This window comes from Gossypium arboreum, chromosome 10 (assembly GCF_025698485.1).
Source record: "Gossypium arboreum isolate Shixiya-1 chromosome 10, ASM2569848v2, whole genome shotgun sequence".
Lineage (NCBI taxonomy): Eukaryota > Viridiplantae > Streptophyta > Magnoliopsida > Malvales > Malvaceae > Gossypium > Gossypium arboreum.
In genome coordinates, this window is record NC_069079.1 from 35713594 (window position 1) to 35726242 (window position 12649).

The following is a 12649-nucleotide window of genomic DNA, read 5'->3' on the forward strand; positions in this document are numbered from 1 at the left end:
TTACATTCTCTGTTCTCTCTTCTCTTATCCTTCACTCTAAATCTCTTTTATCTTCCTAAAACGAACTTTATCAAGGGTATTAGAGCCTCGCATTCCTCCATGACCGGTTATGAGGTTACCAACCATTTGTAGAAAGATGTTGGTTACCTCCAACAAGAGGTTGCCAAGCTCCAAGTTGAACTCTCTTAGTGGGATACCAAGCTGGATGTGCAAATGAAAAAAACTAAAAGATGACTTTTGTGGTGAGTTAAAATATGAGTTACAGTATCCGGGTAATCCACCTTCTACTCCTATTGTTGGGGCTCTACAAGAAAAAGGGAAGGGCATTTTAGATGGTTCTCCACCTGGTTTCCCTCCTAAGGAAACCCTACTTGTTTCTCCTATGATAGATTTTGGGAAGTATGGGTATTTCTTCTTATTTGAGAAGCATGGAGGGTGTAACATCCCACCCAACGGAATCTCAGCATTTGAATACTATTCGAAAGAATAAGACGGATAGAATAAGTCTAGAAGTGAATAAGTTTAAAGCTATTCTAAAATATAAGAACCATGTGGGTATGCCTGTGACGTCTTGATGTTGGCGGACACAAGGTTGGCACATGGCAATTAAGAGTCATGTCTAATGAGTAAGGATTCGCCTCAAAAGACTTTGATTGGCATAATTAGGAAGGGCGTAATCTATTATAAGTAATAAGGAAATAAACCTTATGGTGAGAAAGTCTATGTCAACAATGAGAGCACTTAGTAACGATGGCCTTGAGCCAGTTAAGTTATAAGGAAATGACGGTTAAAGCTTAACTGAATATGAACTAAAATAGTTAAGAACCAAAGGAAAACACTTGATTAGTATTATTTGAATTGGCAAGATTTGGATAAGACCACCAATTGATTGATGTGGCGTGTGTCTAGTTCCAATATGGACTTGAGTTAAGTTAAGAGCAAGAGATAGATTAAGAAGAAATATCTTCTCTCTCTTCCTCTCCTCGGTGGAGTAAGTCTAAGAGAAGATAAGAAAACTCTGAAATAGATCTAAGGCCGACAACTAGTTAAGAAGAGAAAACTCTGAAATAGATGTTATCCGCCCCACTAATGCTCTTAACGTAAACATAGATGCATGATTGATATAGGAAAGAACGCCTAGCGAAACATGGAGGAGACTCAAATAATGGGGTCGCCGCTAAGAAGGTGTGATGCGCTAAAGCGTGAATTGTTATGCCACCAGATACGCTTTGATGAAATAACTATGGATAGTGGATGAGTTTAGACCCAAGGTTAAGTCACGTATGTGTTTTCATACTCTAGTATTCACAACTGTCTTGCATTTAACTGGTAATCACATGGATTAATACACATATCGAACATCCACTAGAACAAAGGAAAATATTTAGTTGACTGAGTAAGTGAAGAGAACTGATCCCTTCCTTTCCCAAGAAGTAGCCTATAGCTATATAAGGGTGAGCTGAGGGGAAAATCCTCTCATCCTTTAGGATGAGCCTAGAATGAGAGGATCAACCTTGAGATGCCCATTGTAAGGTAAGTCTCCCGACCTTGCATTCTAAGCTGCTGGAGAGCAGTTCTGTTTAGCTGGTAGAGCTTTTCTATGTGATTTTAGTGTTTGAAGTAGAAGGAAAAATGAGTTAGATGAGCAGACCTTGATGTGTTTTCTGTGGATTAACATTTAGGGGTTGTCGATTTACCCAAAAGAAGCTCAGATTGATGTTTGAAGTTGCAAAAAGGTATGGCTCTGTGAGGCTACGTGAGTGTTTTGTGTGATTTTGTAAGGATCTTGTGAGGGTTCTGTGAGTACCCTATGAACACTTTGAGTGTTTCTATTTGTCTATGCATGTATGTTTATATGCTTGTTACTTTTATGCTAATACCCTTCAATGCCATGGAAATGTGAAATAAAATGTAAGCTATGTATGTGTGATGCGTTGATTCTGTGAAAATGTATATCTAATAAGCTTGTATGTGTGGCTTGATGCCTAAGTGACAATGCACCTCTGCTATGAAAAGAAAGCATGAACACGATGAACATGTAAAGCATGAACACGATGAACATGTAAAGAAAGCATGAGCTAAATTATATGTCTCTAGTTCTGTTAAAAATTATGTGCATGCGTGAGTGTGCTTGAAGCGCGACTATCTTTGCATAAGGAGTCTAAGTTGCATGTTTGGAAATTTAGATACATCTACATGTTGAAGTCTGTTGCAATGAGTCAATCAACCATGAGTCTACATGTCGAGTCTACTTGCGTGTGTGGGTTTATCGAGACAGTAAACATGAATTTTGATATGGAAGTCCATGGCCATGGCAAGTGAAGATCACATAGTGTAAGACCTGGTCATGGTGGCCACGGAGTCATGTGGAAAAGAATATGATGAAAAGGACGGTTGAATGAGTACTAGGCGATGAGGGGCAAACATCATGGCAATGAGTTTAGGCAAATCTCTATCGTTAAAACACCAATTTATCAATATATGGAAGCCTTTGTGACTGTTCTTTGTTACATGTGAGCCTTGTGGCGGAACTTGTTATATGTAGAAGCCTTTGTGGTTGTTCATTATTACATGTGAGCCTTTGTGGCAAAATCATCAAGTGAAGCCGTTTGGGTTGATTTTGTTATGAGAAGAGCTCAAAAATCAACTATTAACTAATACTATGCTAAACTTTATCCTCTTTATATCCAACAATGGAGCCAAGTAGAGGCTCATGGGGTCATGCTCCCTTTCAAAGTTTAAAATTTTTTCAATTTAATTTTTTTATAAATATATTATAGTTCTCCCAAAAATATAAGTACTAATTCTAATTTTAATTTGACCTTCTAAGATTAACATCATAATTCTACGACTGTTTATATCTATGAATCACCTCTACAAACCACTCTAACACTCTATATACAACACATGCTATTTGTAGGAATTTAAAACAAATGATCCCACCGCATTAAACAACTTTATTGTGGTATCAACGCGTGGTATCTACAAAAATTTGAAAAAGAATACCCTTACTCCTATCGCACTTAAGGCAAATGATCCTACCACATTAAACAACAGCTTTATTGTGGTATCAACGCGTGCTATCTACAAAAATTTGAAAAACAAAACGCTTAATCTTATGGCACTTGAGGGTGAGATGTGATAGCATCAAACAAAAGCATAAAAAGATACGTAAAGTGATTATTAAAATATTCCTCGTGTTGTATTTTCGTTATTAAATTTTTATTTTTTAAATTTTATTTATTAAATTATATTAAATTAAATATTTTTATTTTTAATGTTAAAAACTTTTTGAAGAAATGAGTTTTTTATTAATTTAATAACAAATTTAGTTCTATTAATATTTAAATATTTTATCAATTTGATTCTAATAATAAATTTAACCTTCAATATTTACAATATTTATTATTTAAGTTTAAATTCTAAAAATTTAATAAATTTACCTCTAAACATTTACAAAATATCAATTTTTTGTCTTTTCTAACCATTGAACTAATATCGGTTTCAAAGCACTCCAAACTCTTTTACTAGAAGTAAATTAAAAAAATTAAACTTATACGGTTAAAAGGTAAAAAATACTTTAGTAACAAATTTAAAAAATAACATTAAGCATTTCAAACTTTAAAAATATTAAAATTTTAAAATTATAAATTTTAGTAAAAATAACAATACCGACCCATTCGTCATATTCTCGTCAACCAAGTGGTAGAGTCAAGAGGTTGGCAAGGGCTTACTCCCTAAAGTGAATTTTTTTTATTTAGAGTTTTTATAATTTGTAAAATTTTAAATTAGTAATAGTAAAGTTATACTTTAACTCCAAAAATAATAAAATTTTAATTTAATTCTTTTAAAAATAAAGATATAAATTATTAAAATAATAAATTTATATTTTTATTAGTATAAAATGTACAATTAAATTCTGTAATGATTTTACATAGTGTTAACTTTTTTTTTAATTTTCTTTTTATCATACTCCTTCCCCGGTGATATATCCACTTACTTTTCAATTCTTTTCCCTGTTCCTTCTTTACTAGCCACGTGGTAAATATGGGACAGAGGAATGCCACATTTTGTAGGCTTTTGCCACGTTAAAACATGTTGTCTACCACGTTTCAAGCTGTAAAATACTAGTTCTATTGTAACTGAATCCAGCATTTGGAGGGTAAAACCGACCAAATGAAGTCCATTAACAATCTCATCAACGCAAAAATACATGCTCCGTCTAAATTAAAATAACTGTAATTTGTAGCCCCTTATGGAATTCTTTTTATATATGATGATAGAGATGTTACAATTAGTTTTTTTATAATAATGTTACAGTGCTTTGTACGAATGCCCCACTATTTGTTTTACAAGTTGATTAAGGATCCTAGATTTCCTTTTTATTTTGCATCAAACAATATTCTTTAAGAGTTGATAGATTCTTCTCCTGTTTCCCAATTAGACTGTCTGCATTTAGTATTATTTTATTGTTGTGTTTTTTCTTGACACGAGTTGCTAACTCTTCTTCTTGTCAACGAGATTTTAAAGTTTTAATTATGAGATATCATATCTTTAATTTCAAATATTCAAGTTTATTAAATATAGAATTCGTATTTGATATCTTAGAATATTTTCCAAGTTAATTAGACTCTTTAAATCTAAAATTGTTTAATTATTTTACTACTTGTGACGAATAACATAATTGAGTAGAATTTAGACATGCAATTCATATTGTATGGGTATGTGATTTGGTCTATATAAACTCTATTTGTATGTGTTTGTTGATTAGAATTAGGTGTTCTTAATTTTAATGTTATTAATAAATTGAACCCTAGATGTTATGCTATATGATTACTTGTTAATAACGGAAATAATTTCAACAAGTTTCTTTTAATTATCGAGAAGGTAATGATATATTGGTTGATAAATGTGACATTGACAATTATAACTATTAAATTTATTTTTATATCAATAATCAAACTCATGAATCAAAACTAAGATTTTGTAATATATATATTTTAAAATTTTATTTGTTATATATATTTTGAGAGTATTAATTTTAATTTAAAACTCTCTTTATTTTTAATTGCTTGGTTTTGACACCCACCAATTAAGTATTAAAAACATCATAATGAAAACATTAAAATTTTGATATACCATGTTACTAAACCTTAAATTATATTGTATAATAATAATTGTCAAAATAAATATAATAAACTAGTTTTTTTTATCTCGTCCGATAAATAATTTAATTATATGTACTTATTAAATATTAAATTTATTTGTATTTAAAATAATATATATTTTCATAAATAATATGAAATAATGTTTTCTAAATACTATATAAAATATTATATAATATATACTATTTTAAGACTATATTTAATTTATAATTAAGTTCAAAATTCTCACCTATTAATTATAAATTTATTTAGCTACAAAGTCATTTCACTATAGTATTGTAATTGAGCTCTCCCTTATTACATACCATTACGAAAACTACTCAATTAGTGCTTGTACAATAACCTTGTCATAAGTGTATTATCCTCGTAGGATATCTTTGATCTTTTTAAGATAAATCTATTATCCTAAAATGATCTTATTTTATCCCATGGTAATCATTACATTTTCCTTCATTAAAAGTCAATTACTATCAAATAGTAATCAAGCCATTTATGAAAAAGACAATCGACTCATGACCATATTTATTTTTCATTTATCATGTAATGTCAATGAAATGATATCATTTACCCATTTTTTGGCTATAAATTCCACTATTGTGAATTATGCTACATACTGCAAAAGTCATATATCCAACACACCAGCTTTCGATTTCTTATCTATTTGAACTTAGGCTTTTACTTATATCAACGTATATGAGTCACACATACATAGTCCTCATCCACTCAGGATTAAAATATGTCATACTATGAATGTCATAAGTGAATGAATCCATAAACAGGGACGAGGATGGTGGAGGTAGAGAGACAAGGGCGGGAGATTTTTATTTTATTTAATATTAATATAATTATATTTATTTAGTATTAATATAGAATTTAAATTTATTATTATTTTGAAAATATTTATGTATTTTTTAAAATTAGGATCAAATGAGACCATTTGTAAATATGTAACTAGATTGATATAATATGTAAAAGCTGAGGGCTAAATTTGTTATTATACCGATTCTTTAATTGCCACATTAGCTTGCCGTTTATGATTTTAACATGAGTGACCAAAGTGATCGAACTATGTAACGTGAGTGCTTAAATTGCAATATTTTTGTTTTGGGTGCCTAAAATGAAAGTTTTAGATAGTTGGATTACTATGTGTGTAGTTTACCCAATAAATATTACGGCATAACTTCATATATTTGCCTAACTATGAATAAAAAAATATGAAGCTTGTTAATGAGATTGTTAGCTTAACTGATGTTTTTGCTAATATCAAGCTTGCATAGATGTTCTTTAAAACTCCTGTTAAGCTTTCTTGAGGTGCTTTTCGTTGTTGTTGGATTTATTTGCTGGTTCGGAGCTTGGTGATGTTGGTGACAATATCATTGTCAAAGTAACAAAAAGCTTAATGATATTGTGAGAAGGTGGTTGCTTGCTGATTTACGAAATGTTGATATGAAGTTTTTGAGTTTTTTCCTTGTGCTTAATACTTGACAATAAGATATGGTGTCGAGTTCTAGTGTTGATACTTTCAATTTCACTTGGATTGCATGAAAGAGTTACAAGTTACACTTGTTTTCTTGGACTTTGTTTGACTTCTTGTGTTTACCATGAGTCTAAGCCTTTTTTGTTCATTGAAAGTTGGTAATGTTGTGTCTATTTTATGGTGTCCCTTTGTATTTGTTGCCTATTTGAGTGAGATGTGTTTTGTTGTGATGTTAGTTTGCTCTTCATTTTGACTTCTTTTCATGTGCTTTCTATGTTCAAGTTGTTAGAACTGTTAAAAAAAAATCTGATATAAACTTAAAATTGTAAACGAGAATCTATCATGTCAAACCATCAAGAACAAAACTAGATGCGAAAGAGTACATGAATTCATTGATTTGTTGAAATCTACGGATCTTGGGGTTTTGATATTCCAAATTAGCACACAAGAAATTCAAAGAAGGTGACTCTCTCTTTTCTAAAGATGAGATATTAGAAAAGTTATCTTATGTGTAATTTGGGGACCATAGCCCTAATATATAACTTTCGCACATTAACTTAATTTCTAATCAGCCCATTATTAATTACAAATTAATTAATAGAGTATCCACACATATTGAGCCCATACTTTATTTAATAACTAGAACCCAATAAACCTTAACCAAATTAGACCACTTTTAATTTAGGCTAACCTTTTATGATAATAAATAATAACATGTAATTACCCTTATATGTGATGACCATATTTTCCAACAATCTCCCACTGGGACCACATATATTAATTATTCTATAATTACATGTCATTATATAACCTTATGAGCTCAAAACTTTACTATCATATCCAAAAAAAGTATTCCGAGCAATCTTGTCTATTAATTATGTTAGCATAGAACCAAGGTGATTTTCGTTACGTATATATTGTAACTAAATCCATCTATGATAACAGATAGTAACACAACCAAATGACATTGTAACACCCTAAATAATTTATTTATGTTTCTGTAAATACCTGACACAAATGTGTATTTGCTTCAGTGGTTAATTGTTCTAGGTATGTGTGTGTGAGGTTTTGGTTTCAATTCCTACTTTTGGAAAATTTTGTTATTTTTTACCCTAGCCTTATCTTTGGTGGGTTGCGTTATATATTATCTTTAGTAAATCCATATCAGAATGAGCCTATTGGTTCGAGTGGTAAAGAGTTAGTGTGTTGGAGGTACTGTGTTTGAACCCTTGCGCGAGCGTGAGTGTTAATTTTTGCTTCGGTTGTGTGATAGAGGCTCAGTGGAACCGAAACTTTGAAGTTGTTGGATGAGAATCAAGTTGTGAGATAGTGGGGGCGATTTGTTAGTGGGATAATTGGTGGAGTTGAGATATTATTTTTATCTATTTTTATTTTTATTTTTTCAAAATTTTGATTCTCTCTCTCTCTAAAAATTTTGATGTCAGTTTGTTCTTCCCTTTTTTGACACTCTCGTTTTTCCCTCTTTTTGTTACCCTCTCCTTTCCTGTTCAAACTATTGTCGATCTCTGCACTTGATTTTGTGTTTTTTGCCCAAGTTGTGTTTGGTATTTGAAGTGTTGTGCGATTGTAGGTCGTTTTGGTTGTGTTATTGATGTGTATTTTGGTGTTAGGTGCTAATCAAGGGGATCAGAATTCTTCGTCTATCGTGTGGGGTGTTAGGATTGTCGTAATTGTTCTGGTAAGTAATTGAACTTTTCGTTGTGTAATTTGTTCAATTTGTCGATTGGGGTTTTGATAATTGGTGTTTCGGTACTTAGATTTGTTGATTGGAATTCTATTTTTAGGTTCTAGTGGTCTCGGGAGTGGTTTCGCATCAAAATCGTACCAGGTGTGTACCTAAAACACGAAAAAATTGAGGTTCGACAAAAGCTAAAAAATGACACTGCCGATGCCACACGAGTGTGTGCCCGACCGTCTGGTGGGTCGTGTGCAAGCCACAACTGTGTGATGGTGTTAGTGTAGTTGTGTGGGCCACACGGGCTAGGCCAAGTTGAGCGTGTGTTTAACAACCTGTTTTTGGTAAAATCGGAACAGTGGTTTTAGGACCACAAATCCGAAGTCAAAATATTTATTTTATTATTATTTTAATATTTACAACATGATAACATGATTGTGTGAAATTTTCGTTAAAAAATTTTAGCGTTTGGTTGCTCAATTTGATAAAAAAGACTTAATCGCATAAAGTGTAAAACTGGAGTTCAATTAGCTAAAAGTATTAAATGGCTATGAAATTAAATAGTGGAGCCTTATGCTGAAATTTGACCATTGTTAAGGTTAGTGGACATTTATGTCCATGGTTTTTGTGATACATTAATGTTTTATTAAAGGTTAATAATGTAATTTGTAAAATAAAGATAAAACAAATAAAATAAAATAAGCCATCATCTTTATTCTCATCTCTTACAACTGAAATTAACTTAAAGAAGCCATTAACAAAGCTTCAAACATTCGACTATGGAGACTTGAATGCATGGTATGATTTTTGACTTGTTTTTAGTGATTTCGATGTTTTTGAGATCGTTGTAGCTTAGTTTAGCTAGCCCAGGGACTATTTTGAAAAAATGTTAAAGATTTTGAATGTTTCATTGATGAATACATGAGTATTTTGATGTTTGATGATAGATTATGAATGTTTGTTGTGGATTATAAAAGTTTTATAAAGTGATTTTAGTGAAAATGCAAATTAGGGATTAAATTGTGAAATGTGGAAACTTTGTGGTTAAAATATGAAATAAATGAAAAATATGGGTTGCTAGGGGCATAATAGTAATTCGGCTAGCATGGATGAATTTTGAATTTCATTAATTTGTGATTTTATGAAATAAGGACTAAATTCTGAAAAATGTGAAATATTAGGGCAAAAGTGTAAATTTTCTTAAATGTGAATTTTGGATTAAATTAAATTGAGAGATGATTAAATAAGTTAATTTTGATTATATTTAGATCAAGAAAAATGAAGTTCGGATCTAGATCGAGGGAAAAATAAACTTTTGAATTAATCGGTCTATTTCATTCTTTTTGAACTCGAGGTAGGTTCTTATGCAACGAGCTTTATTATAATTGTGTTTAAATGCTTTGATATTGCATAAATTGTGATTTATGATCTTACGAACACTTTCGATGACGATTCGGCATTGGAAGTCCCGGTTAAACCTTAGGAATAGTTTAGGATACTAGTGACATGTCATTAGGGGATACATTAAGTTGGCTTCGGGCCAAGATATTAGCACTTCAGGTGTGAGTTATATCGATTTGGCTTCGGGCCATGAATATAGGCTGATTTGGCTTCGGGCCATGATATTAATATTTCGGATATAATCTACCTTGATTTGGCTTCGGGCCATGGTATAGGTACTTAGTGTACGAGACTCTTGAGTATCTGACTTCTATTCCTAATGGTTCAATGGGTAAACGAAATATGTGATTGAGTATGATAATGATATGAGACGGTACAGGTACGTACATGACATGTATAAGCTTTGGTGTGAAGAAACTTGTGAAGAATGTGATTAATATTATAATTGTGTATATGAAAGATTTGTTAGCTAATATATGCTAAATGTGGATATATTCAAATTGTTAATTTATAATCTTGAGATAGAATTAAGTTTATTGTATACGAGCTTACTAAGTTTTATAGCTTACTTTGTTTATTTTCTCGCTTTTTATAGTGTTATCAAGCTAGCTCGGGTTCGGGGATCATCGGAGATTGCTTCACACTATCCATCTATCATTTGGTACCTATGAACTTTGGTATTTTAAGTATATGGCCTGTATAGGGACTTGGTCTTTTCGGTATATGTATTTTGGCCATTTGTGTTGGCTTGTAAATATTAGGTTTGGTTTATATATATAGCCACGTGAGTTGGCTTATAATGGTGAATTTGATGATGTATATAAGTGTCCAAATGGCCTTTGTTTGAGTTTAGTAATTGCCTTATAAATGCTAGTTATGATGGTATTTGATGCTTGTTGAAAATGGATATGGTGAATATCAAATGGTTAATAAATTGGTAATTAGTATGCTTATGAGTTTAGGTAATTTGATGCATGTTTGAAAATGGATATTGATGAATGAGAAGGGTAAAATTTGGCATGTATTTGAATTGCATCTTTTAGTATGCTGAGTCTTGTATTTGTTGGTGTTGAAATGGAATAAATGATGCTTGGTTGAATTTGATTGAATGCTTATTTATGCCTTGTTTGAATTTGATTGAATGCTTATTTATGCCTTGTATTGGTACCAATTGGTTTGATGTAGGTGTGTACAAGTTTGGGTCGCAAATTAGCTTGGTAAATAACCTATTTTTGTCCACACGAGTAGAGACACAGGGGTGTGTTTTAGCCGTGTGTGACACACGGTTATGTTACACGGCTATGTGTCTTAGCCGTATGTGATACACGGTTATGTTACACGGCTGTGTGTCCCTTAGTGTTGAATTAAAAACCAAGTCAGTATGCTCCACATGGCTTCACACATGGGTATGTGACTTGGTCTTGTGGCATAATTCAGTATACCCTACAGGATCAGCACGGCCTTATACACGGCCTAACACATGGGCATGTCTAGCCATTTATAGGGCACACAGGCTAGCCAGACGAGCATGTGTATTAGCCGTGTGACCCAATTCAGAGAGTTACACTGGGTTGAACACTGGCTGGGACAAGACTATGTGCTCCCATTTCGAATGTCCACACGGCTTCTAACACAGGCGTATCTGTTGGCTGTGTGAAACACACGGCCGGGCCACACGGGTGTGTGGGCCACACGGGCGTGTGTCCCCTATTTTATGCAAAAATTTTCTAAGTGTTAAAAAATTTCCTAAATTATCAGTTTAGTTCCGAACCACCCTGGATGCATGTTTAAAGCCTCGTAGGATCATATTAGGGATGATTTTAATATTGTTGATTAATATTTGATTGAAAATTGATTAATTGTATATGAAAGGTATGTTTGAATGTGTTATAAGTCCAGTAATGCTCTGTAACCCTATTTCAGCGTTAAATACAGGTGAGGGGTGTTAGATTTATTGGTATTAGAGCTACGATTTAGTCGATTATAGAACTAACATAGCATATGTAGGAGTCTAGCTATACATGTCATATATAACCTGTGATAGTGTGATGACTTCTGACATTTAAAATGTATTTTCATATAGTAAATGGATCCTAATCGAGCTATAGCTGATGAGGCTGAAAGTAATGCGTCAGCTCCCGCTCAAAGGGCAGCACTATCTGGATCTAGACCTGTATCGAGTTGTTAGGGAAAAGAGGCTAGAGAAGCCTTTTTTCAGATGATAAATGAGTGGTTTACGGAGTTTGTTCGAAAAAATATGGCTGTTCAACAACCTCCACCCCCACCTAATCCCCAACCGGTCTCTGTAACCCCTCAAGTTATGAAATATCAACGAGTAAATAAGCTACCAGTTGATAAAATCCGTAAGTACAGGGCTGAAGAGTTCAGAGCTACCATTGATGATGATCCCAAAAGAGAGCTGAATTTTGGCTTGAAAACACTATTCGGGTATTTGATTAATTGTCGTGCACACCAGTAGATTATGTTAAATGTGCGGTATCTCTATTGAAAGACGTTGCATATCAATGGTGGAATACATTAGTATCGGTGGTCTCAAGAGAGAGAGTCACCTGGGAATTCTTTCAGACCGAGTTCTGGAAGAAATACATAAGCTAACGGTTTCTAGATCAAAAGCACAAAAAGTTTTTAGAATTGAAACAAGGTAGTATGACTGTGACTAAGTACAAAAGAGAATTCGTGAGATTGAGTAAATATGCTTGGGAATGTGTTTCTACTAAAGGGATTATGTGTAAGTGGTTTGTAAATGGGAGGAATGAAGATATTAAACTTTTGGTAGGGATTCTAGACTTGAAAAAATTCATTTTTCTGGTTGATCGAGCTTGCAAAGCCGAAGAACTTAGCCAAAAAAAGAGGAAAGTTGATTCAGAGGCTAGAGATTCGAGAAAAAAG

General features: G+C 32.6%; 1 protein-coding gene across 3 annotated transcripts in view; it reads left to right on the forward strand.

Moving 5' to 3' along the window:
- LOC108489126 (F-box/kelch-repeat protein At3g06240-like) overlaps positions 1-10642 on the forward strand; it is a 29893-nt gene extending 19251 nt beyond the window's left edge. For 2 of the 3 annotated variants that reach the window (XR_008271960.1, XM_053019849.1), the window contains one exon: positions 10335-10642. The gene's annotated coding sequence lies outside the window, so the exon portion shown is untranslated. Of the gene's footprint in view, positions 1-8273; positions 8342-8447; positions 8492-10334 lie in introns of all 3 variants that reach the window. The other variant, XR_008271959.1, reaches the window with a different exon arrangement.
- The last annotated feature ends 2007 nt before the right edge of the window (positions 10643-12649 follow it).